Source organism: Cervus elaphus, chromosome 21 (assembly GCF_910594005.1).
Source record: "Cervus elaphus chromosome 21, mCerEla1.1, whole genome shotgun sequence".
Classification (NCBI taxonomy): domain Eukaryota; kingdom Metazoa; phylum Chordata; class Mammalia; order Artiodactyla; family Cervidae; genus Cervus; species Cervus elaphus.
This window is the reverse complement of record NC_057835.1, coordinates 63,107,650-63,132,932: the sequence shown is the minus strand read 5'-3', so window position 1 is coordinate 63,132,932 and position 25,283 is coordinate 63,107,650. Positions and strand designations below refer to the sequence as shown.

The following is a 25,283-nucleotide window of genomic DNA, read 5'->3' as shown; positions in this document are numbered from 1 at the left end:
CTCCACTCATCCCTCAGATCTGAGCTTGAAGGTCATGTCCTCAAGGAAGCCGCCCTGGCCCTTCTGATAAGGCCATCCTCGGTGTGGTTCGCAGAGCTGGCTGGATCTCTCCCCCTCACTTTGCTTGTCACAGTCATAATTTAGCGTTTGTTTGGATAGTATTTGAGTCTAACTAAACTTTAAGAGCGCTGTGTTGTGCTGAGTTGCTCAGTCATGTCCGACTCTTTGTGACCCCATGGGCTGCAGCCCGCCAGGCTCCTCTGTCCACGGGAATTCTCCAGGCAAGAATACTGGAGGGGGTTACCATGCCCTCCTCCGGGGGATCTTCCCAACCCAGAGACAGAACCCAGGTCTCCCGCATAGCAGGCGGATTCTTTACCATCTGAGTCACCAGGGAAGCCCAAGAATACTGGACTGGGTAGCCTATCCCTTCTCCAGGGGCTCTTCCCGACCCTGGAATTGAACTGGGGTCTCCTGCATTGCAGGTGGATTCTTTACCAGCTGAGCTACCAGGGAAGCCCAAACATCAAGAGTGTGGAGAGTCTTTTTGTGTTTCTGTTTGTATTTTCAGCAGAATTTGGTACACAGTAGGGGCTCAGTTAACATCTGTTAAATAAATTAATGAACAAATAGATGAACTTGCCTGAGGTCACAGCAGCAAGTAGCAGAGGCAGGATCTGAACTTGGGCAGTGGGTTCCCAGAGTCCTATATCCTTAGCCTTGCACAAGCTTGCCTCTCACAGACCTGCAGTAGCCCAGGCTCAGGGGGTGTGGTTACGTCTTCTCAGCAACATCCCCCAGGTACCGGTTGCCTGGCCAACCCAAACTCGAACCCCTCCGCCCTCCCCCAGCCCCCACGCCCCTCCAGTCTGACCTTCTGTGATTTAGGACTTGAATCATAGGAGGTAGGACAAGAAGTTCTGTGAATGCTGGCCGTGTGGGATTGGGGACCGTGGGTAGCCAAGGCCCCAGGGGCCACAGTGGTGGGAGGTGGCGCCAGGCCACCAGGAGGAGAGCCCTCCAGAGGAGGCAGTGGGCACCCGTTGGGGTAAGAGCCGAGGGCAGCGCCCTGGACACGCCCACGACGAGAAGCCGGGAGGAGACCACGCCGGCCAGCAAGGAAACGAGCTGTCAGAAATCCGGAGGAGACGTGGGCAAGTACAGTGTCATGGAAACCACGGAGCGAGCGTGTCCACTGGTTCTGGAAGAGGCGGCTGTCGAAGCATCAGGCGGCACCGCGGGGCGGGAGTGGGAGGCCCGGGGCCACCTGTCCTCCAGCTCTGACGCCCTTCAGCAGGGTGACTTCAGCAAACTGCATGGGAGCCGAAGCATCAGGCAGAGGCTGAGTGGGCGCTTCAAGGATTCAGGAGGAAACCAGCCGAGACCACACATTTCCGGATCTGGCAGGGAGAGAGGGGGGCGGTTGCTAGGAGCGGCGCTGCGGACCAGGGGAGCCCGCACGTGGGTTTGCAGGCACCTGGGCAGAGCCTGGGAGGAAGCGTGAGGAAGCCGGGGGAAGGGCACACCGCTGGGCTGGGACCGTCCGGGGGATGAGTCAGCGCCCACGTGGCTTGTGGCTCTGGGCCGGCCTCGCCCTGGCGTCTCCGCTAGGGCCTGGGAGCTAAGCTTTCTCCCGCCAAGTTCACCCTGGGGTTGCTTTGGAGGGGACCCTGGAGACCCAGGGCTGGGGCCACTGAATGCAGGACCTCTGCACAGCCTCCTACGCACAGGCCAAGGCCTCCCTGAGTCTGGAAGGACCTCAGAGGGCTTCCTGCCCTGGGTGGGGAGTCCAGTGTGAAACCACCTGGGAGGGACTGAACGGAGGAGCTTAGTCCCCCTCCGACCCCACTTCTCCAAAAGGTTCTAGAAAACTGCCTTCCCAACCCCAAGGGACCTGACAACTACCTTTTGAAGATGTGAGTCCAATTTTGTACTTTGGACCCCTTGAGCAAGCTGATGAAGCCTATGGATCTTTTCTCAGAGTAAGTGTGTAAAATACTAATGAAACCAATTATGTTGAATATTATATATATATATATACATATATATATATATATTTAAAACTGAACCTATAATATCATAACATATATGCTTCTTTATCAAATGCACCAAAGTACAACATCTGGCAATCGGTCATGATTTTAGAGCTGTTGTTAAGTTGCTAAGTCCTGTCTGACTCTTTGTGACCCCATGGACTACAGCACGCCAGGCATCCTGGCCCTGCATTGTCTCCTGGAGTTTGTTCAAATGCATGTCCAATTAGTTGGTGATGCTATCTAACCACCTCATCCTCTGCCACCCTCTGATTTGAGCAGTGATGAGCATAAATGACTTTCGGAGCTATCTATGAAAGTCTAATGTGATATGAAATTGTCTGTAATTTCTTCTAGTGACAAAGTCACAGATCCCATTGCTACCGTGGTCTCTGCCTATGGTCCTAATGGAAGGAAATGTTCAGCGTTTGGTAGGGGTTAGTGAAAATCAAGGTGGCATTTTTACCCATCTAAGTCCTTGGATCCCCTGAATTATATCCATGACCTTCAAAAAGTTAAGAGCTTCAGTTCTGTAGCAAGAGTCAGAATCCCCAGTGCCTAGAGGGTGTAGACAGGCGGCTTCTGTGCATGGCTGTAGGCCTGGTGCCCTGGAGACCACACACCTCTTTAGGGGCAGCAGCACTGCTGGGATCCTGGAGCAGTAAGGTTAATATCACCTAATCTTCACCTTTTAAAGAGATGCCAGAAACACTAATTATTTTGTGAACCCTTCTCATTTTAAATGTTAGCCCCAAATTGACATTTTTAAGGATACTCGGGGGCCAAACATAACACAAGTGCTGGCCTGATGCAGCTTGGAAACCCTGGATTGGGGATTCCTGCTGGATGGGGTTCTTGGTGGAATGTGGACGTCACCCTCTAGGTCTGCAGTCTTCCCATGAGAGGCCTGTTGGAGCACACGTAACTCACAGCTCCAGGCTAAAAATGTACTAGGCAATAACCCCAATCCACAGTAAATTACCACATCAAACCTACTAATTGTCAAGTATGCCACCTCACAGGCTCTGCTTCCCTCCTTTGGGCCTGCCCTGGGGACTGATGGGATCAGGGCTCTGTTACTTCCTGCCCACCTCCCCACCCCACCCTACCCCCAACATCCCCGCCATGCCTTATTCCATGAAGGGAGCTGGATCTAGAGCCAGATTCTCTAAGTTTCAGCTTTAGCTCTGCCACTTATTGGTCCAGTGACCTAGGGAAGTCATGCATCTTTCTCACCCCCTACAGGGCCATGACTACACAAATGGTTTGGTGGGACAATGGCACTTGTAAGTTGCAGGATGCATCTACATGCAAAGGAGTTCTGGTTCTCCCCACCTGGTTTCTTATTGTCCTCTACTCTGATCAGCTGAGTCCCTATGGGGTGAGGGTCTAAGACACAAAGGAAACCATGTGTGTCCCCAAATGCCACACTCTAGGCAGTACCTGTGAAATACAGGAGTGTGTGCAAGGCGACTGTGACTAACTCGAAGGATGCTCCATTTAGAAGGGCCCAGGGACCGACGCTGACCCCGGTATTTTTCTCTGGCAGCAGTGAAATCTGGTGTTTTGCAGATAGAAGAGGAGACGGGAGAAACTCTGCAGGCCTCGGGGAGGGCTTCTTTCATTTTGCACATACTTCAGCGGACCGCCCCCGGGGGTTTCACTCTCGTTTTCACATGGTGCAAACCGTGCTCTCAGCTGCCGGGCAGCACGTTCTCAGGGGTGGGCTGTGATGGGAGCTGGAAGATGAGACTGGATAAGATTCCTGCCACCACACTGTCACATCAGAGCTTTCTTTAAAAAAAAAAAAAAACAACACCTCCCTGTGGCTCCGTGGGAGTTTTGCCTGCGGTTTTCCGAGTAATTGCCTCGCCCCCGCCCTCTGCGAGCCGGGCTGTGGCAGGCGCTGCGCTGTGACTGGGGGCGGTGACCAACGTCTGCCAGCAGCCAGGAGGGCGGGCTGCTGGGGACGTGGGTGGGGGAGCCCTAACCTCCCTCCTCGGGCGTGATGAGAATGAATTAGGGCCCCGGGGAAGTGGGAGCCCCCGGGGAACAGTTCATGCTGGGTGCCCAGAGGAAAACCACGGTCTGTGTGGGTGAAACTTCCAAGAGCCACACACACAGGCAGATCCAGGGCTGGGGGCTGTGTTTGGAAGGGGAGCTGGAGTCTCAGCCGTCCCCTTACAGCTGTGAGAAGCTGGGCAGATACTCCGATCTCTCCCTACCTCTGAGGATCTGCCGCGTGTCTTATGGTGAAGACTAATAAATTAATACAGGGAAAGCGTTTAGAATACCTTAAAGGGAAAAATGTTTCTTCTGCACAGAATATGTTTCTTCTGTCACAGAATACTACTGACACCAAACACGTAGGCATTTTCCAGCTGTCTGGTAATTCTCTAATGTCCAGACACAGACCGGGTGTCCTACAGTTCTGTTCTGACACTAACTGCGTTGGTACAGACCCCACAGGTGGTGACCTCAGTCCCGTAAGACCGCCCCCCACTTGAGATGCCAGTCCCAAGTCCCAAGCTGTCACCTGTACTTCTGACTAACTGCCTATAGTTGGTGGGGGCTCCTCCAGCCCTTCCTTGGGTTTGATAATGTGCTATCCTGGCTCATAGAACTCAGGGAAACTCTTATCGACATTTCCTGGGTGTTTTTAATGTGACAAAGGATACAGATGAACAGATGAAAAGGTTCGAGGATAGCACAGGGCAAGGGAAGGGGGAAAGGGTGTGTTCACCAACCCAGAAGCGCTCAGGGAGTTTTATGGAGCCTTCATCACGTGCTGGGTGCTGTGCTAAGTCATCAGGCGTGTCTGACTCTTTGCGACCCCATGGACTGTAGCCCTCCAGGCTCCTCTGTCCATGGGATTCTCCAGGCAAGAATACTGGAGTGGGTTACCATGCCCTCCTCTAGAGGATCTTCCCATCCCAGGGATTGAATCCGAATCTCTTATGTCTCCTGCATTGGCAGGCGGGTTCTTTTACCACTAGCACCACCTGGGAAGCTAGACAGGATCAATTAATCTCCAGTCCCTTCATTACATTAATCTCTAGCCTCTGCCCCATACCCAGAGGATGGGCAGTGGACTGAAGGTTCCAAGCTTTTATTCATGGTTGATCTCTCTCGTAACCAGCCCCCATCCAGGAGCCCACCATGGGCAGTGAAAGTGTGGCGTCCTAACCACTGGACCTCCAGGGGATTCCCCAAAAGACTCTCATCACCCTGGCAACTCCAGGGGACTTAGGAGCTCTGTGTGAGAGACTCCTATCACCCCTCTCACTCGGGAAACCAAGAGGGTTTAGGAATTCTGTGCCGGGAACCAGGGACAAAGACCAAATAGATCTGTTATACCACAGCAGGACATCAAGGGTGCATGCAAAATGGCTGCTATTATTCCATCAGGAGCACCCCCTGAAATCTCTAATGAGGCCTTTGGAGACAGACCTGCAAAATCTGGGAGATGCTTATGTTCTTAGAATCTGTTTGGAACCTAGTGAACCTCTACCTCTCCATAAAGACCCAGCTCAAATGACACTTCCCCCGTGAGGCTCTTTTTTCACATTGCTCATTATTAAATGATGGCTTTATGCCAGAATCTTTGTGGAGCACTCCACATTTTATCTCCTGCAGGGGCAGATTCAGCTCTTGTGGGGTCTCACACTTATACAATTTAGGAGGCCCTCATATATATATGACTATCTGATTTTGTAATACTTATAAAACAAAAATGTCCTTGTGAGTTTGAAGACAAAGTCAATGAGACAGAGGATGTAAGGGAAAGACTAGAGTAGAAATGACTCCAAGGTCTCTGGTCTAGCTACCTAGAAAGATGGGACAGCCAAGGGGAGGAGAAGCTTTGGGGGCTGAGTTAGGATTGGGGGGTTGGGCACGTTAAGCTTGAGATGTTTCTTGAAGTCAAGTAGGCGGTTAGATTCAGGAGACTGGAGTCAGGGGAGAGGTCCAGGCTGAAGATGAAAAATAGAGAGTTGTTCACAGTGGTTGGGTGTCAAGGGCGTAAGACTAAATGGGTCCACTAAGGGACTGCAGACAGAGAGGATGGCTAAGGTCTGACCTCAGGGGCCTTGCCTGTGTTTAGGTGGGGGAGATGGAGCTGAGTAGGAACAACTAGGGAGGCTAAGAGCACCCAGGAGAAGGTGGCATCTCCAGGAGGAGGGAGTGATCCTTGGTTCTGAAGCTGCCGGTGGGTTAGGTAGATGAAAGCAGTGATGACTGGGATACTGACATGAAGACCTTTGCCAGTAGAAGCTTCCATGGAGTGATGGGGTTGGAAAACTGATGGGCTGATCTAAGAGGGCAGCAGAAGAGAGGAGAGGAACTGTGGACAGCAAGCATGGACTACTGTCCTAAGGAGTTTGGGGGCGAGGAGGGTGGGGACAAGAAAGAGACAAAGGCTGGTGAGGGAATTGGGGTCAAGACAAGGGTTCTGATGACGGGAAAGTGTTTCCTTGTTGGTGGGGATGATTCAGTAGAAGGGGGGAAATCAGTGGTACAGGAGAGAAACGATAGAATCGGGGGAGCAGTGGGCTTGAGTCCATGAGAGGGGTTGGGATCTGGGGCACACGGGAGTGTTAGTCTCAGATAGGAGCACCCGTAATGTTGGGAGAGGAGGATGAGGTCCTAGACCCTTATACAAAATGAGAGAAGATAGGGGAGTCGAGGATGCAGGAAGAAGCAGATGAGGGCTGGTAAGAGGTGGCGCTGGGAAGCATGAGACAGTGGAAAGGTGCTGGGTTCTTCCAGGAGGGAAAAAGAGTCGTTGGAGATGGCAGCAGACTGCTATTTGGCCCCCCAAATCGACCCTTTCCTTCCATAACTGCAGAGTCTGGCTGGGTCCGTCCTTGCCCGGGGAACACCCTGTGTCTCAGCCGCCCTGGCAGCCGGAGGCAGCTACGTGACTGAGTTCTGCCAGTGGCAGGTGACAGAAGTGAAGTATGCAAGTTCCACACCACTGACCCGGAAGGAATTTGTTTGCCTGCACCTGTACCCTTTCCCCCTGCCAGAATGTCGATTCAGCTTCAACCAGCACAGGGAGCAACACGTGAGCCACGGCTTCTTGGCTCTGCCTGTCTTGGGCCCCCTCTGGCTGTCTAGTGAAGCCTGCGGACCCTTTGCTGAACAGTGTTCTTAAATTCATGCAATAAAATCAGAAGATTGCCAAGAAAAACAACTGCAATGAAATATAAAAAAATCGTATAAAAAGTTACACTCTAAGAGTAGGTACGTACTTCTTATTAACACATTAACGAACAACCTAACAATGGATCTGATAGCTATTCAAAGTAATAGTCATGAGCATAAACAGTATTTCACAACAGAAATCACAGATATTTTCCTGTCACATTTAGTTGTTGCAGATACTATACCTGCCAATACTCCTGTGAGGCTTCCTGTCAGAATGGGAAGAAGTGCTACCTTTGAAGTATTCAGTGGATTTTGGTATAAATCAGGATGTAATTTTTGCCCACGCAGGCTCAGAGAGCCCCTGAGTTCTGACCAGCTGTTTGCAGATCCCAGGTTTAGAACATCAGTCTTTGGAGATGGTGGAACCCCAACATGGAAGAAAACTGCATTCCCGAATAAACTACATAAGGCAAAGCCAGCCTGTCGGCAGGGAGCCCCCAGACTGTCCCAGGAGGAAGTATTACAGTCCTGCCTCCTGTATTCAGTTGTCTTCGGGGGTGGGGGGTGGGGGTCTTTTTGTTACAGCAACTTATCCTGTACCCTAACAGAGAGGCAGACAGTGACTAAACAGTTTTTAATACGCACTTACATGAGTCAGCTCATTGCCTTGCCCCACAGCAACCTGAAACTCAGCTGAGGGCCTGAGACGCCACAGCCTGGGAACTCAGAAGGGAGCCCTTTTCATTTTGCCGCGCACCTCCCCGCGGCCCAGACGTGGGCCTCCGCACGTCCCACTGCCCCGTCTGGGCCTCCGCAGAGTCCACCTGTTTCCTGCTCTCGGCCTGGACAGGCTGCGCCCCGGCTCACCCGCCCCGGTGGCTGGCGAACAAAGGAGCAGCTGCTCTTCCCCTCCCCCCAGCCCTCCCTCCCGGCGCGGACACACCCCGACGGACCGTGGGGCAGATCCCTGACTACGGTTCACAGGAATGTCAGCAGAGAAGCCAGGTTGGTTGGGGCCTTGATCGCTGGCAGGATCTCAGGACTCGGAGAGGGTCTGAGCTGAGCGGGAGCTGCAGCCGGCTGCGCACGAATGCCCTTAAAAAGAGAAAGGAGACGCAAGCCAAGAAGAGAAACTAGTGCCCGCGCCAGGAGCATGCAACTCTCAAGAGGTAGGCAGAGGCACTGTAGCCAACAGTCAGAACTGTGAGGGCTGCCACGGATGGAGCACCTACTGACCGCCAGGACTGTTCGGGGCTTCCCATGCACAGCCGCTTTTAACCCTCATAGCGGCCCCTTGAGCTGTATGTTACCATTTTTCACAACTCTGCAGACTGAAGATCAGAGAGGTCGAGTCACCTGCCTGGGGTCGCACAGCCCTTAAACTCATAAGGATTCAAACCTCCTCTTAATAACAAGGATTGGAACTAAGCGTACATAAGGGGTCTGTCTTTCATAGGAAAAAAAAGGAGGTGCAGACCTCAGTTCAGAAATTCCTGCTTTCTGGGAGCATGTGTGGCCTTCACAAAGAAGGCAAAGCTGGAATCTCTGGGGAGACTGCTCTGTGTCCTGGGATGGTAGCGACGGCACGTGGTAGCCACGTCAAGCTACAGGATGGTGTGTCTGTCCATCCTTGCCCTGCATGGGATAGGCTGGACTGAAGCTCTGTCTTGGCAAAGAGCCACAGGGTGGGGTGAGGGCGGGCGGGCGGGTGGGCTGTGGAATTCCCAGAGGAGGGAATAGGCTGGCTCCAGATTTTGTAGAGGCCCTGGTCTCTGGGGAAGGACGGAGCTAGAGGAGCGACCCTGGGCTGGAAGAAGAGCATGCCTTGTGGGGTCAGACAGACCCAGCCTGCCCCAGACAGGTGGCCTTGGACGAGCACCTACACAGGACAGTCACAATCCTGGCAGCGTCTGTGTTGGCTCGATGGCTTAGATCACGTGGACTCTGTTACAAACACTCAGACGCCAAGGAGAGTGCTTGGCACACAGCATCCACTAAGCAGTCGCCCTGATTTCTGTCTCAGACCTCTGAGCAAAGCTGATCAGGTCATGGTGTGGCAGCCACGGTCCTGAGAAGCGGGCGAAGCCTGGGGGGCAGGGAGGAAGCTGACCCACAGGATCAGGCAGCCTGGCTCCCAGGCGTGCAACCCTCATTCCTGACACTGAGCTCTTACCTCCAGGGCAGGGCCTGCTCCAGCCAGCCGGGGGACCCGGTCAAGGAGCACAGAGGGGCCTGCTCCAGCCTGGTGCCCACTCCCCAGGACTTCTTCTCAGCACCCGAGGCTCTGCCTTGCACTTGTGTTCGAGCAGTGAAGTCTCTGGGGGTGTCTGAGCTGGGCTTCCCCCTTTATTTCTAGTTTCCCTCTACCCAGTCTACCCAAGCCTGCTCTGAACCTGCTGACCCCTCCACCTGCTCTCCCCCGCCACTGCCTGTGTCTGCCCCCAGGCCAAGTCCCCCAGCCCTCCCGGGCCAAGGACTCTCCCTAAGTGGGGCCCTGCTGTCCCATAGCCCAATCCGTCCTAAGCTGAGTCAGCCCAGAGCCACAAATAAGAGCAATGAAGGAATCAGGGTGGAGACCCCCAAATCTCCCCCAACACACAGCACCCTCAGGTGGCCCTGCAGTTTGGGAACCCCAGCATCAGGATCGTTCATTCATTCAATAAAACATGTGCAGGGAGCATCTTCTCTGAATTGGACCCTGACCTGGAAGCTGAACACGCCACCAGTGAATAATCCAGCCCTTAAGGAACTCCCTATTTTAAACTAAGAAGAAGTAAACAAGGAAACACCCAGTGATCCACTCCCCACAGTTGCAGGGCAGGGAACACAGTGGGGTGTGTGTAAGGGGACCTGCCCATCTTGGCGTGCTCAGGGAAGGCTTCCTGAAGGAGGCAGCAAGCGAGCCAAGCCCTAGAGCTTGGCCAGGCAAACCTGGGAAGTACCTTGGGGTGAAGCACAGAACAACACAAGAAGATTATGTTAGAGGGAATGTAGCATCACTTTGAAGACCAGCAAGGAGAAATGAAGGAGCCAGGACAGTGAAGAACCACTGAAGGGTTTTATGATACAAAGGAAGAAATTAATTGAAGCCATCTTTCAGAACAATAGACATCTGTAGAATGGACAGGAAGGACAAGACTGGGACCCAGCTAGGGAGAGGGGCTATTGCAGGAATTCAGGTGCTGCTGATGACTAGAGCCAAGGGGATGGCAATATGTACAGACTAGGAATTGTGGGTGGGACCAGGTAGTTGAGAAGATACAGGATTAAGAGAGAGGGAGGAGAGAAAGTGACTCCCAGGTTTCTGCCTGGGGCTGCTGGGTGGATGGATGCAGAGAGGTGGGGTCAGTGTCAGGGATTCAGGAGGCGAGCAGGTTTGAGCAGGAGGGAAGCCATGAACCCATTTGGGACTTGGGGTTAAGGTATCTTCTAGGGCCTCCGAATGGAGATGACCCAGGGGCAGGTATACACAAGAGCCTGGAGTTCAAGAGCCCAGCTGTGGAAGGGGCCTCACCCGGGGAAAGGAACATATAGGTGCGCCTGAGCATCCAGGCTGGGGGGCTCCAGAGAAAGGGGAGCAGAGCAGATGGAAGAGACTGCATGTTCGCTCCACACCTAGGAGACTAAGAGTGGCTCTGTGTGGCTGGGACAGAGAGGCTGGGCTCTAGCTTGAGGGCAGTGGATTTCAGCAGGACACTGCCTTGCCGAGATTAGCTTCTACGAGGAATGAATTGACAGAGGAAGGGGCGAGGGAACCCACGCTTAGCATGAGCTGCTGGAACATCAGGAAGTCACAGAGACTGCAGGGATGTGGGAGGAGAAACATGAGGAGTCCTACTCCATGAGCCTGGGCCACAGTCTTGGATTCCCTTGGCCTCAGTCTTCTCATCCGTAGTACAGGGGTTATAATACCTGTCTTTTGGGGCACATGGTGAAGATTAGGTGGGGTGGGTTTGAAAGGGGCTCTGCATAAGTCTGATTGGTAGCCTTCCATGGGTGAATAGCTGGACTGCAGGCTTCCAGCACGAAAGCTTTCTGGAATGCATTTGGAGGGATCCTGGGAGTGAGGATGGGGAGAGAACTCAGCTCCCCAAATCCCACCAGCCTATCGACTCCTGCACGTCCCTTTTCTTATCAAGGCCTGATGTATAGCCTTGGTGAGGCCAGGAATGAGAGGAAGGACATATGGGAGGCTGATGTCAGCCTGAAGGTTTTTGGTTATAAATTACAGAAAACCCAACTCCATCAAAGCACAAGGAAAACTGTTGGCTATCTCATTTCACTCTTCCACTCACTTCTTCTCACCCTGGATCTAGGGTCTCAAATAATATCGTCAAGGCCTAGGGTCCCCTTTTCCAGCTCTTAGCTGCCTTCCTCAGGGTTCCTCATGTTCTCAAACAACTCCTCTCCTGGGTTGGTAAGCTGGCCATGAAGGCTCCAGCCTGACACCCTCCCAGCGTGAAACACAGAAGGAGCTCCTCAGCTCCACCCTCCCTGTGTCTCCCTGGCTTGAACTGGGTCGTCTGCTCCTCCCTGAACAAATCATGCAGCTGGGAAACCAAACCCAGGGAGGGAGGAGGTGGGGTGAGATCCCCCAAAGCAAAATTGTTGCATGCGCCAGAAAAAGAGCAATGAGGTCACTGCTTCTCATTGAAGCACCTGTTTCTCATTAGCCCCCTCGGTGGTCTTGAACTGTGCTTGCTGTTCGGGAATCCAAGGCCAGAGGCAAGGTGGGGACTGTAGTTCATTGTCCCCTTCCCTCCCCTCACGCCAGCTCCTGCTGGCAGTGGCCTCAGCCACAGTCTGTTCTCTGAGGGGCCCTGTACGTGCAGATGGGCAGCCCTTTAGGATAATGTCACATGTGAGCCTGTTTTCATGCCTAGCACTGCCCCTCTGTTCCCAGGGTATGCTCCAGAGCGTGTTGGGTCTGGCTGCCACTACCTGGACAGTCTGGGTTCCCAGGGGCCTGAAAGCCAGTCCTTCAGTCCTCAAGAGCTCTGAGGGGCCTCCTGGTCTTCAGCCAACAGGACTTCACAGACGAGTTCTGCCATCTCTAACCACCTCTAGGCCTCCATTTTCTCATCTGCAAAATGGAGTTAGCAACACCTCCCTCAGAGCTAAATGAAGTAACGTGTGAAAGTTTAACAGAGTTCCTGGGGCTTAAACCAGTGCTTTTCAAACCATCTGCAGTGGACCAGTATTTGTGTGAAATACAGTAAAAATAAGTTAATAGGAAAGTTAAATTTTGAAAGATATACAAGCTCCAATTTTTTAATATTATATTCAACCAATATGAAGTTATTCTGTCAAGCTACAAAAGTTTCCAAAGTCTCAATCTCTGTGCTTCTCTCATGTGTAAACTTGTGACAAACATGTTGCAGAATAGTATGCTTCCATGGACCACACTTTGAGAAGCCCTGGGCTTCCCAATAATGGTTGTTGACTTTTCCACAGTCCACTGCTGTTCATGCAATTATTATTTGAAAACTGACTTTTCTCTTCCCCTTCTTGCAATTTCAGGTTTCACTGGAGCATAAATTAGGCTTGTTGACTGAATGGTGGAAACAAGTGTGTGTGAGGCCAGGCGGGGTTCAGCATCACACTTCCCAGGATATCATTAACAGCTGCAGAAGACACATGGAATTTCTGACCTCACCAGGTTTATAACCTTGCTATGGTAGAGTCTCCTAGTCACTGATACCTATTCTTCCCTTCTTTTAAAATAATAGAATTTTAGGTGGGAACATGAATGTTCACTAAAGACTACATTTCCCAGCTTCCCTTGCAGCTATGTATAGTCATGTGACTGAGTTTTGGCCAATGGGATATAAGCAAAAATTATTTTGTCCTCTTGATTGGGTGAGCACTTCCTTGTCTCACTTTCCTCCTTACCATCAGCTGCTTTGGAGCCAGAAGTGGAATCTGTGCAAGGAGAATGGTAGAGTCTGCCTAAGGGTTCTAGATTGCTGACCTGCAGGCAAATACATTTCTATTTTGTCTAGGCTGTTGTATCTGGAGGTTGTTTTCTTACAGCAACCCAGCCTGGATCCTACCATTGAAATGAGCAGTGGCAACAGCTCCCAGTGGGTTGACTTGAAAATACAGTAGGTATGTATGATCTTCTAACATCCTTTAAGGACTAATACACCAGAAATGGTCACCTGTAATCCTCATACTAGCCCTTTGAGATGGGCTTCTCCCAAGTTCTACCCTTTCTCTGATCAGGGAACAAATCAAAAGCACCTGGAATCAAGGTGGCTGTGAAAGCAGAACATCCACAGAAAAGCAGAACTGGAATGCAGAGCTAAAGCCATTCAACTCACTCATTCAGCAGCTAGCTGTTTACCAGGCTCTGAGCTCGGCACTAGAGGCACAGCAGTGAGCAAGATGACTAGCTCCAGACCTCCTGAAGCATGCTGCCTCCATGGAGGACATCCAGGCTAACCAGAAAAGCATTCGGGAGATAGGGAATTACAGTGGGCATGAAGGTGAGGAAGGAAAAGATTGCAGAACCAAGGTCACTAAGAAGCTTCAGGCAGGGCACAAGGAGCCAGGTATGGAAGACACAGTAACTAGGATGGGGGCGGGACTTCTGGGAGCTTGGAGAAATGGACAAGGAACTGATCTCCTCCACATGGGCACTTAGGTGGCCCACCGACACAAAAAGGCCATCCGCATATTTATTATGCCATTCTATGAGTGTGACATCTCAGTGCAGAACAGTCCTAAAAAAACCTGTCTCCTGAAAATCTGAAAATCCTTCTTACCTCCTTGGTTTTAGTCAAAATGATTATTTTCAAAATGTGTCTTAAAAAGAAAGCACTCCTATTTCAACTACTAACAGTGATAAAAAAAAATTCCTCCATCTTCTTACTAAAAAGGTAGCTTTCTGTGGTTGAAGACCTCAGAGCCCACTTGACGACTCTTAAAAGAGATAGAACTATGAGCTGGACACCTATCTCTTTGTGCCTGTCCGAGGCTGAGAAGTTTCTGAAAGCATGTCTGGTTTATCATTTAGGGATAGATTTGCCTGGGAGTCTCCCACAGATAAACCTAAGTCCCGAGGCCTGGCACATTGTCATTTCCCGAGGTTACTGTATTTGTTTTTGCAGTCCTCCAGCTTGAACAAGGGAGTCAACAAGCTGGAGTTATATTTTATGGAAGGATTAGCAGTTTAAAGCGGCTTCCCTGGTGGCTCAGTGGTAAAGAATCCACCTGCCAAGCAGAAGACATGGTTTCCAACCTTGGGTTTGGAAGACTCCCTGGAGAAGGAAATGGCAATCCACTCCAGTATTCTTGCCTGGAGAATCCCATGGACAGAGGAGCCTAGTGGGGTACAGTCCATAGGGTCGAAAAAGAGTCAGACACAACTTAGCAACCAGACAACAACAAGCAGTTTAATGAGTAAAGGAGCAAAGATCTGTGTGTCCAGTCCGCAGTTCAGGAATGAGCTGCAGGCGGTGGGGGACTTTTTACGTGTCATGATTCTCAGCCCAGCCCTTGGGTTTGAACCTCTATGTAAGTATCAGCTTCCTCCCAGAGTAGACTTATCCTGGGGCCTGGGAGTCTGCAGGTGAGGCTCCCTTTCCTGGTGATTGAGCACTGCTACTTTTTCTCCTCCACAGAAATCTGGGCCTCTGGTGGGTGGGGCAGGAGCAGGGGGCAGGGGTGTGTGCTGAGCAAGCAGGCCTTTGCTGGCCCGTGTGGGTGGTATCAGTGGGGCCGGGAGGGAGCAAAGTCAGGCAGTTGGGAGGGGACAGTGGCTGTGGGGGTGACATAGAGTGAGGCCCACTTGGGAGCACCCCAAGCAACAGTCTGTAATCCAGACAGTCACTGGGAAGCAGGCCCCAGCCTTCAGCCCCAAGGGCGAGCTCCCTTGTGATCAGGGAAAATAGGCTGGTGGGCCCTCAGATGGGAGCCAGCACCAGGCCTGTGTGATGGCCTTACTCCAGGAACAGAGGCGGAGGCCTCGAGGGGAGCTGAGTCAGAGCTCCAAATCCCCACGCCTCTGGCCTTCACCCTGACCAGCCCCTCCGTCCTCCCTTCTCAGGCTGACACCACCACCCCCACCCCCGCCAGCAGCCAAGCGACTCAGCGGCTCCAATTCAGGCTGCCCAGCAGCTGCTCTGGCCCCAGGAAAGAAAACCGCGCTGTCTCTCTGATCAGGCAGCCACATTGGGCAAGGATACACACGCACAAGCAGGCATGCACACTCACGAAACAGTTGAGGGTAATAAATTCTAGTGGTGTGCTTTAAAAATAGAAAGCAGAGATATAATAGCTAGTCAATGAAGGTTTGCCAATTGCACTAGCAAGTGTTCACAGGAGAGAGGCGGTGGTCATGTCCTATGTAGTTCAAGGAAAGGAAAGAGAGGATTCAAGGGGAGAAAAGGCAAAGGAGAGGGAGTGGCAGTGAGATGAGATGAAATGAGGACATGGAAGAAGCCCACTGGGCTTTGCGGGCTCCCGGGGCACCCCACACCAGCCTCTTGTCTTGTCATAACTGAGCACCTACAGGGTGCAGGCTCTTTATGTACATCATTTATTTTGACTTTCACAACAAACCTGGAAGGGAGCGGAAGAGTAGCCCCATTTTGTAGATTAAATAGCTAAGGCCCACGGAGAGGCTAAGTGACATGAACAGGGCCATTCTGTGGATCCAGACTGGAACCAGCTCTGCTTGACTCCTGGATCCCTGCGCTCCCCCAGTCTCCACGCATCTCCCTCACTGGCTCTGCCTCATGGCGGGGATCCCAGTACCTTATCTGGGTCTGAAACTCTTGACGCTTCCCACGGTGTCTGACATGCAGCAAGTCCTCAAGAAATGTGCAATAAATGAGAGAAGAGAGGATGTGGGGGCAGGTAGAGAGGGGAGAGCGATTGCACTGTTGTTGAGATGGGGAGGGAAGAAAGAAGAGCAGAGCAGACCGGGTCAGGAGCCTATTTCTACAGGATCTGTGCATCCGCCATCAGCTGGCTGGCCTGGGGTGGGGGTGGTGCAAAACTGTGGCCTCCGCTGCAGGTTCCCTCTTGCCCTGCTCAACTATCCGGCTGAGCAGAGCTTTGGAGGGACTGGGTGGAAGGGAGGGAGGCATGGCTGAGGAGGGGCCAGCCTGGGGCATCAGACCCAGCATTAGCAGTGGATACATTCTACCCTGCAGCCCACAGACCCTCCCTACTGGTTGCCCTCAGGAATCACCTGGGGAGCTGCAAAAACAACAGCAGTTGGGGCCCCACCCCGCCCGAGGTCTGCATTCATTGGTGTGGGTTGGGTCCCGGGCAGCAGCAGAATTTATTAAAAGTCCCACAGGTGGCTCCAGTGTGTAGCCTGCATTGAGAACCTCTACAAGCCCAACCTACCATATACACCTGCCCCCTACTACAGGTGACAAGCGGAGTTTATACGAGAGTAAGGGCTTCACAGTTGTCACTACTAAGGGGCAGAGGTGTGGTGGGAATTCAGATCTGACCTCAGTACTCCAGCCTCCCCATCCAGCACACAAAAGCCCATCCACTGGGACGCCCGGACTGGGATCGCCGGGGATTCTGTTTTAGAAGGCTAGAGTCCCCCAGCTCACTCTCCCATCTCAGGGGCACCCTATTCCTTAGCCAGGGAGGTCAGTGGGAGTTCATGCTACTAATGACAAAAGCTGCCATGTGTAAGCTCTTCCCATTCACGGAGCTTCTCCCACATGTTATTCCTGTTTGGTCCTCACACCTGCACCACGAGCTGAACCCAGCAGGAATGATTTAAGTCCACTCGACAGTGAAAGGAACTAAAGTTCTGAGCAGCTAAATAATTTGGCCAAGATCACAGAGCTAATTACTTGGCCCAGGGGAGACTAGAATCCAGGTCCTTGGTCTCTAAGAGCAAAACTTCTTTTCCTAGCTTGTTCCTGAGCTGGGGTTTTAACATTTGGCGGCTCAGATGGTAAAGAATCTACCTGCAATGTGGGAGACCTGGGTTCGATCCCTGGGTTAGGAAGATTCCCTAGAGAAGGGAACAGCTACCCACTCTAGTATTCTTGCCTGGAGAATTCCATGGACTGTATAGTCCTTGGGGTCGCAAAGAGTCGGACACAACCGAGTCACTTTCATGTTCACTTTTAGTAGAAGAAGGCACAGTTGGCGACAGAGCAGGCAGCCCAGCTTAGCATGGTCGGGGGCAGGGCTGCCCTTGAGTAACCTAGAGAGTTGTTCAGTCGCTCAGTTGCGTCCGACTCTTTGTGACCCCATGGACCGCAGCACGTCAGGCTTCCCTGCCCTTCACTATCTCCCAGCATTGGCTCACACTAATGTCCGTTGAGTCGATGATGCCATCCAACCATCTCATCCTCTGTCATCCCCTTCTCCTCACTAGAGGATGGCACTTGGGAAAATGCTGGCACCCCTGTGCTTGTGGAATTGTTGGTTACTTGGATTGTTACTACGTGGCACGAAAGTGTTCTGGGCCCTGCTGAATCAAAAACCAGGAAGCACTGCACGGCAAGTTCAAGTTTTAGTGGGATTTCTTTCTTTCTTTCTTTTTTTAAATCAGGATTGAAGACCTGTTCGTATGTATCTTTGTTTTGAAGCAAACTCCTGAAAGGTCACCGCGCCACCCAGGGCAGGGTGTGAGTGGCTTGGTCTCAGAGCCTTCCTGCCTGCTGGAGAACGTGCTCTCTGACCTCTGGCAAATCCTGTGACCTTGGCCGAGGTGAATCCGTCCTGTTGGAAGAGGGCGTGGTTAGAAAGCAGCTTGAGTGTTGCAGGATGAGACCTCTGAGTGTGCAGGTGTCAGCAGCACATGACTCGGAGGATAATTGCTGTTTGCCATTGGCCCCGGGGACTTTTGACTCAACAGTTGTCTTGGCTATATGGCATTGTTAAGAAGCCTGAGAAGGAGGATAAGTAGAGAGCAAGAACTGGAAAACCAGGAGACAGATTCCCACGTGTCCTCAGCTAACCCCACCAGAGCAGGAGCCTGAATTCCAGAAGAGGGTCCAGTGGCACAGTTGGTTTCTCATACAGCTTCCCATTCCTCGTCCAAGCTGCTCGGATCCCATGAGGGCATGAACGGGGACATGAAGGCAGGTAGAGAGTCTAGGCCCCCAGCAACCCGGGTGCCCAGGCTCGCCCACTGCTGGAGAGCAGCCCTAGGAGGCTGCCTCTGTATGCAGCTCTCTGTTCTAAACGCATCTCTCTGGGCTAAACTTGTGGAAGTTTTTTTTCTTTTTTTTTTGCTGGCTCATGGTTTCTCAGTTGAAAAGTGAGTATAGCCCTGGAGAGGGTTGGATCCAACCACTGTTCATTTTAACAAACATTGAAATTGAGGGATTGTGAGCTTGCCCAAGGTACAGGGTACAGAGTGGAAAGACTCCACCTTTGCCCCGAGGGAGACTGGGTTCTCTACCTTGCCCTACCCTCTTTCTGTCTTCTCCATGTGCTCCCGACACCACCCTTCACCCTCACTGAGGACGCCGCGGTGCTGCCTGCCCTGATGCCTTCGCATGTAATGTTCGACGTTCTTCCCCCCTTCCCACCCCTACCTCCAAAGGCATTAAGCCTTCGAGATCAAGCATCATGAATAAGTGATGTTTGTGTGTGTTAGTCACTCAGTCGTGTCTGAGTCTTTGTGACCCCATGGACTGTAGCCCACCAGGCTCCTCTGTCCATGGAATTCTCCAGGCAAGAATACTGGAGTGGATTGCCATTCTCGTCTCCAGGGGATCTTCCTGACCCAGGGGTTGAACCCGGGTCTCCTGCATTGCAGGCAGATCCTTTACCATCTGAGCCGCCAGGAGAACCAAATGATGCTTACTGAGGACCTACTAAGTACCAGGTGCTATGCTAAGCGTTTTATATCTGTCACTCCTCAGTGCTCAGAGCAGCCTCATGTGGTCTGTAGTGCTAGCACCCCATTTTATGGATGACATTATTGAAGCTGGCATGGTTAGTTACAGGTAACTCGAAGTGGCAGGGCTGGGTTCAAAACCTGTGCTGCCTGACTCCACACCTATGGCCTTGCCAAACAGCCTCTAAGATCACCTAGGAAGTGAAAGGCTCACTGTACCTTAAGATGCAATTAATTAATGGCCTTGTAACTCAGAGTTCCCTCTGCCCTTTGCTTACCTGGCAGTGTTGGTCCATACCTCGTTCTGGTGTGACTGCTGTTCATGCTAATTGCCCCATGTAGGAACTAAAGAGTCAGTTTTCTGTTTGACCTTTGAGTTTCCAGAGCCTAGCAGAGTGCCTGGTACTCATAACATGCTCAGAAAATGTTGACTAATATTGAACAAATGTAGAGTAAATGAGTAAATAGGCAAATAACAATGCAGGAGACAGATTATGACAAATACTAGAAGCGGGATCTGAACAAAAACACAAGGAGTTTGGAGCAGGAGGTGGTCACATATGGGGAGGAAATCAGGAAAGCTTTTTCTGAGGGCAGGGGTAGTGGGGTTTGGTCTAAACCTCAGGCCTGGCTGGGTCTCATTGAGAAGGGAGGGAGGGAGTCAGCTGAGGGAACAGGCAAGTCAAGACCCAAGTGCAGAGTGTGCTCACAGCTGGGGGGTCAGGGGGGACACAGAAGCATGCTGGGGAATGGTGGGAGAAGAGCATGCATGGAATATGCTGGTATTATGGGTTGAATTGTGTCCTCAAAAGATATGAGGCCCTAACCACCAGTAACTGTGAATGTGACCTTATTTGGGAATAGAGTCTTTGCAGATGACCAAGACAAGATGAGGTTATTCCAACATGACAGGTGTCCTTCCAAAAAAAGGAGATTTGGACAGAGACAGATCAGCCCACAGGAAGAACACCAGCTGAAGATGAAGGCAGAGGGACTTCCCTATTGGTTCAGTGGTGAGGACTCCACACTTCTGTTGCAGGAGGCATGGGTTTGATTCCCGGTCAGGGAACTAAGATCCCACATGCCTCATAGTATGGCCAAAAAAAAAAAAAGGATGAAGGTAGAGATTGGGATGATATGTCCACAAGCCAAGGAATACCAAAGATTGCCTGCAAACCATCAGAAGCAAGGAGAGAGGCCTGGAACAGATTCTGTCAACCCATAGAAGGAACTACTCTACCCGGGGGGCTAGTACAGCTGCAGAGGGGCCCCACTGGCCCACTGTGGGGGGTTGGACCTTGGTAGCCAAGGGAAATTCCGTGAAGGCTTCTGGGAAAGAATGGTCCCAGTCGGGTATTTGTCCGTCTGTTCTGCCCTGATGGCAGTAGGGGATTCTCTGGGTGGAAAGGTCAGTGGTGGCCAGCATGGAAATAAGCTGAAGGAAGCTATGGATGGATTGCACAGCCTGAGCTCAGCTCTCCCCTAGGGGCTGAGAGTAAAAGTTACAGTGTCTGTACTCTGCTGCTCACAGTGGAGCTGAGAGGCAGGACAAACACGCAGGGACGGCAGTGAGCAGCACAGCTCAAGGATGGCCTCCTGGTGATCCAGCACTGGGACAGGGTCATGCATGACGACGGCTAGAGCAGAGGGTGGGCGCATAGTGGCAGCAGCCCTTCTCCCGCCTCTGCTGGGCCTCAGGTAGTGTATTTGTTCAGGTTTTGGGGGATTCCAAGCTACAAAATACAATTCTAACTTGAACAAACAGAGGAATGTATCGGGCATATATAATCAGTGTGTGAATACAGGTTGAATGAACGGAGCTGAGTTGGCACATAATTATATGCAAGTCAGTGACAAATACTAAAAGGCAGAGCTGAACAAAATGCTCGGAGGCAGGATGTGATCACATCTGTTGGAGAAATCCGGAACCATCTCCCGGAGCAGGCTCCCAAATGACAGGAACGGCTGCCCGCCGGAAGGATAAGAACCGGGCAATTCTCATCCTGGAGAGCCCAGTGAGAACTCTAGAGGTCTTTAGACAGGGGTCAATGCAGCATCTCTGAGTGCCTCCGCCAGGATGCCAATTCTCAGGAGAGAACTGATTGGCTTAGCTTGGGCCACAGTGCCATCCCTGGGGGGGCGGGGCCTGTGATTGGCAGCTCAGGTCAAAGGGCCTAGTTCCCGAAAGGAAAGCAGAGGGGCCCATTCATTAAAACCAGTGGAGCTGCAAGGGATTCTAGACAGGCAAAATAGCCAACACCCCGCACAGGTGAGAAGAGAGCTTGAAATTTGGGAAGCTGAATGACAAGGCAAGAGTTGGAATGAGTCATGGATGAGACTCAGACAGGGAGGAGACACACCTGGTGGGAGCCCAGTGCCAGAGTAGGAGTAATGGACACCTGCCCTTTCGTCTGCCCGGAAGCCGCACCCTACGCCTCTTCCCTCCTTCTGAGAACTTTCTCTCCCCTCCTCTGCCCCCACCTGCATCGTTTTGGTTCCCGTGGTCGCCTCTCTGACATCCCAGCCTAGTGGAACAATCCCGGGCTTCCACCAGACCCAGCCTGAGCCAACCATGGTCATCGGCTCTTTACCCCAAATCCTTCCTTCCTAGTAGGTCTCTCCAGGAGTTTGAATTAAATTTCTGCCCCTCGTGGTTGTCTAGATTTAGGGTCTTATCGATGCACAGTTCCTACACTCAGGGAGCTCAAAACAAAGCAAGAGAAACAGAAACACTGCTAGAAAACAGTATGAGTATACTTCTCCTGTGTTGCCTTGCACAGTGAGCACACAGGGAAATACAAGTCATATACACGCATTCATGTGCAGAGGTACTGGAAACAGATGAAACTTCCTAGCCAAAGAAGGGCATTCCAGGAGCAAGAAGAGCAGAGAGTGGAGGTAGGAAAGCACTTGCCAGTTTTGAAGAATTTAGTCTGGCATGACTGGGGTATGGTGTAGGTGTCAGGCAGTGGCTGGAGAGGAGGTGAGTCTGGTTCCTGTGGTTCAGGTGTAGACGTCATTCTCAGACACAGTGAGAAATGGAGAGCCAGCTAGGCAGCTGTGCCTTGTGGCCGGCATGCAGCAGTAATGTGGACATGTGTACAGTGTTGGGGAGCAACTGTGCTCTGATGATCCAGACCCTCCCCTGTCAGTTGGGCAGGCAGAGAAGCCCAGAGCTAACGTGAGCTTGGGGGCCAAGGGGTCTCAACAGTCAGACAGCAGACGCCAGGACTGGTATCTGGAGATGTGTTGAGGGTCAGGCCAGCAGCTCCCAAACTGAGTCATCAGGCCAGAGGGCTGGTTGTCAAGGATGGAGGCCCAGAGGGGAAGCTGGGAGGGGAGTATAGACTGGAAAGAAGGAAAAGCTAAAAGCTAGGAGTAGCAAGGCTGCAAACAGGAAGTGAGCAGAACCGATTTTGGAGCTAGGTGGGCTCCCAGCAGCATTTCATGCACTCTTAGAGGGAACTGCAGGAGCCCCAGGTCCACTTCAAGGGGCCAGAACTGGACAGGGGCAGAGCAAACAGCCAGGAGGCTCTTTTCCTACTTTAAGCAAGATTTAATAAGGACCTCTGGCAGTGGTGGTGGGGGTAGAAGGGAGGAGATAGCCCAGAAGCAGGTTTTAATTTAAATTTTAATAGAAAATGCATTCTCATGGTTAAAAATAAAAAGTATTAAAAAGTGTTCAGAGGAAAGCCTTGTTCCCACCACTGACAGCTAACCTTTATTATTAGATTTGGTGTATTTTTCCAGTTTGGTTTTTTTTACAACATAAACAAAATGAATATTATTACTTCTGTTGTTTTTTACTCAGTTCTATAGATACTGTTTTACACTTTGTTTTTTTTTTTCTTTTCCCCACTTAATATATTTGAGATCTTTACAGTACACAGAAAACAGCATTGTCTGTTTTGATGTTTGCCTAATATTTGCTTGTGTGAATATACCAGAATTTATTTAACTAATCCCCTGCTGAGGGACACTTGAGTTTTCCCAATCTCTTTTTATCTGAGACACCATCTCAGAGAACAGCCTTCGTTATTCCCCATCTGTGCAGAGATTTCTGTAGGACAGACTCTGAAGGAGGGATGGCTGCAGCAGAGGACATAGGCCCTCTATAAGAGTTGTACCAATTTATACAACCACCAGCAGTGTGTGAGACTGCCTGTTTCCCCAGAATTGCCAGCAGAGTATATGATCAAGCTTTTGGATTTTTGCCAGTCTAATGGGTGAAAATGGTATTTCATAGTTTTCAATTGCATTCTCTTATTATGGATGTAGTTGAGAAATATTGTCATGTATTTATGAGCCATTTGTATTTCCTTTCTGTCAACTGTTTGTTCATATACTTTGCGTGGTTTTCACTTAGGTTGTGACTTGTTTCTTTTTTTTTTTTTTTTTAACTTTTTTTTGACTTGTTTCTTTTAAAGACAGTTTCTAGGAGTTTTTGAACCAGGGCGGCCATAAGATATGGAAACAGAAGTGACTATACATAATAAGTGGTTTATTAATATATTTCAATACATGTTATATTCAGTGACATTTCATGATATGTTCCATGTGTTATCCCTTATTAGCAACTGCTATGCAAAATGGCAATGGCTGTGGTACATAAATGTCACATCTCTATCAATTCCACAGAGGCACATGTCTTTCTGAGGCGCTGCCACAGATTATTTGCGTCTCTTATTCTCACAGAATAAATCTACACCTCTTAGCACACTCCAGAGAAACAGATCAAGGGCTTCTGCTTCCAGCCGTGGTGGATTTATCCTCCTGCCTTAAACAACTAAGAACTTGAACAAAACATATGGGACAATGGCATTAAGTCCTGTATAACAGCTAGCATAGAGAAACAAACAAGGTGAGCCCTGCAGCTTTCTTAGCTTACTGCTTAAAGAGGATTTTCTGTCTACAAAACACAGAATGGGTACCCAGAGCCTGGGATTTTTCCTGAGCTAAGAAAACAGCGTTCAGGCTTGGGGAGGCCCGTGTGACTGGAACTTTGGGGCAGAATACTGGAAAAGGGAGAGTTACACAGAAAGAACATTCTGGAGCCCTGAGGAAGGTCTCCCTCAGGTCTTTACTTGAGTACTGATCCATGGAGGCAGGTATGAAAACTATCTAAGGTCTGGGGAAAAAACAAACACTAAAATGGATCAGTCAGAACAATTGCAGAGCTCACACAGGATCAGAAATAGTTCACGTTACCCCTAGCCAGCCATTTCCAAATAGCCATTTACTCAACAGAGAAACAAAGACAGTAATATCAGTAGACTTCTTATTGGAAACACAAATCAGAAGATGGTGAAAGGGAAAAAAAACCCAAAATACTGTCAGCCTATCGTCAGATAAAATATATTTCAAACACAAAGATGAAATAGAATTTTTCAGATATACAAGAGCTGAAAGAATTCACTACCTCCTCTGGGGCTCTGAGGGGCCTTTCCAGGAGGGTCTTCTTCCCAGAAGGAAAATTTAGGGAGGGACAGCAACCCTGGAACAAAAGCTACGTGGAAGCTCAGAGACATCCGGAAGGGCTTTGCCTCTCTCACAGGGCTCCCTCAGATTTCAGACACCATAGCTGGCAGCGAGAGCCTGGGTGGGCAGACTCTCTGTGTCTCCCTGGGGGTTTGGGGACATGGCTGAGGGGGTCGGGGAAGATGCTTGGTCCACGTTGTCTGGTCACTGGGAGGAAGAGGGAGGTGGTGCAGAGGGGCAGACAGGAGGCTTCTGCTCCCCGTCTTCTGGAGAAGTGTGGCCTTGGCATGGCCATGGGTCATGCTCCAGCTTCTCCATCGTCCCTAAGGACAGACATCTATCCACAGTCTTTTTTCGTGAGGGCTGGGGCAGAGGATGAAGTTTGCTACCAAGAGGTATTATCATATTGTTTTGCTTCCTGCCCTCTATGGCTTCCCGTCTGTGCGGAGAGACAAGGCCTGGACACAGACTGGCCGCCGCACGTAGGACAGGCCACTGAGGTGCTTCCTTGCCTTCGGAACTCTCACTTGGACGTGGAAATCACTGGAGAATGAGGAAGTTCATCGCTCTGTGTCCCCAGATCCCCCAGTGAGTCTCACCCTGCCGGAGCAGTCACAATAAAGCTCCTTCCAGCAGCTTCCTGTCACGTCAGCTGAAATAGGTGGCTCCCTGCGGTGCTCCTTCTCCTGGAGGCTGTGTGGAGTTTTCTGTGCCTGCCAGGATGTTTCCTCTTCACCGCCCTGACGAGAGCGCAGGCTCTGTCAAACAAGAGCGCGGGTCTGCGCCGCCTG

The 25,283-nt window shown here is 51.1% G+C and overlaps 2 long non-coding RNA genes across 2 annotated transcripts; one reads left to right on the top strand and one right to left on the bottom strand.

Moving 5' to 3' along the window:
- Positions 1 to 1,296: 1,296 nt before the first annotated feature.
- Positions 1,297 to 7,967, bottom strand: LOC122679486. The gene is made up of 3 exons (XR_006336415.1): positions 7,831 to 7,967; positions 3,477 to 3,772; positions 1,297 to 1,400 (listed from the first exon to the last, which is right to left on the bottom strand). It is a non-coding gene; the product is annotated as an uncharacterized LOC122679486 (long non-coding RNA).
- Positions 1,390 to 23,382, top strand: LOC122679485. Its single transcript, XR_006336414.1, has 3 exons — positions 1,390 to 1,982; positions 6,880 to 8,350; positions 12,702 to 23,382. It is a non-coding gene; the product is annotated as an uncharacterized LOC122679485 (long non-coding RNA).
- The last annotated feature ends 1,901 nt before the right edge of the window (positions 23,383 to 25,283 follow it).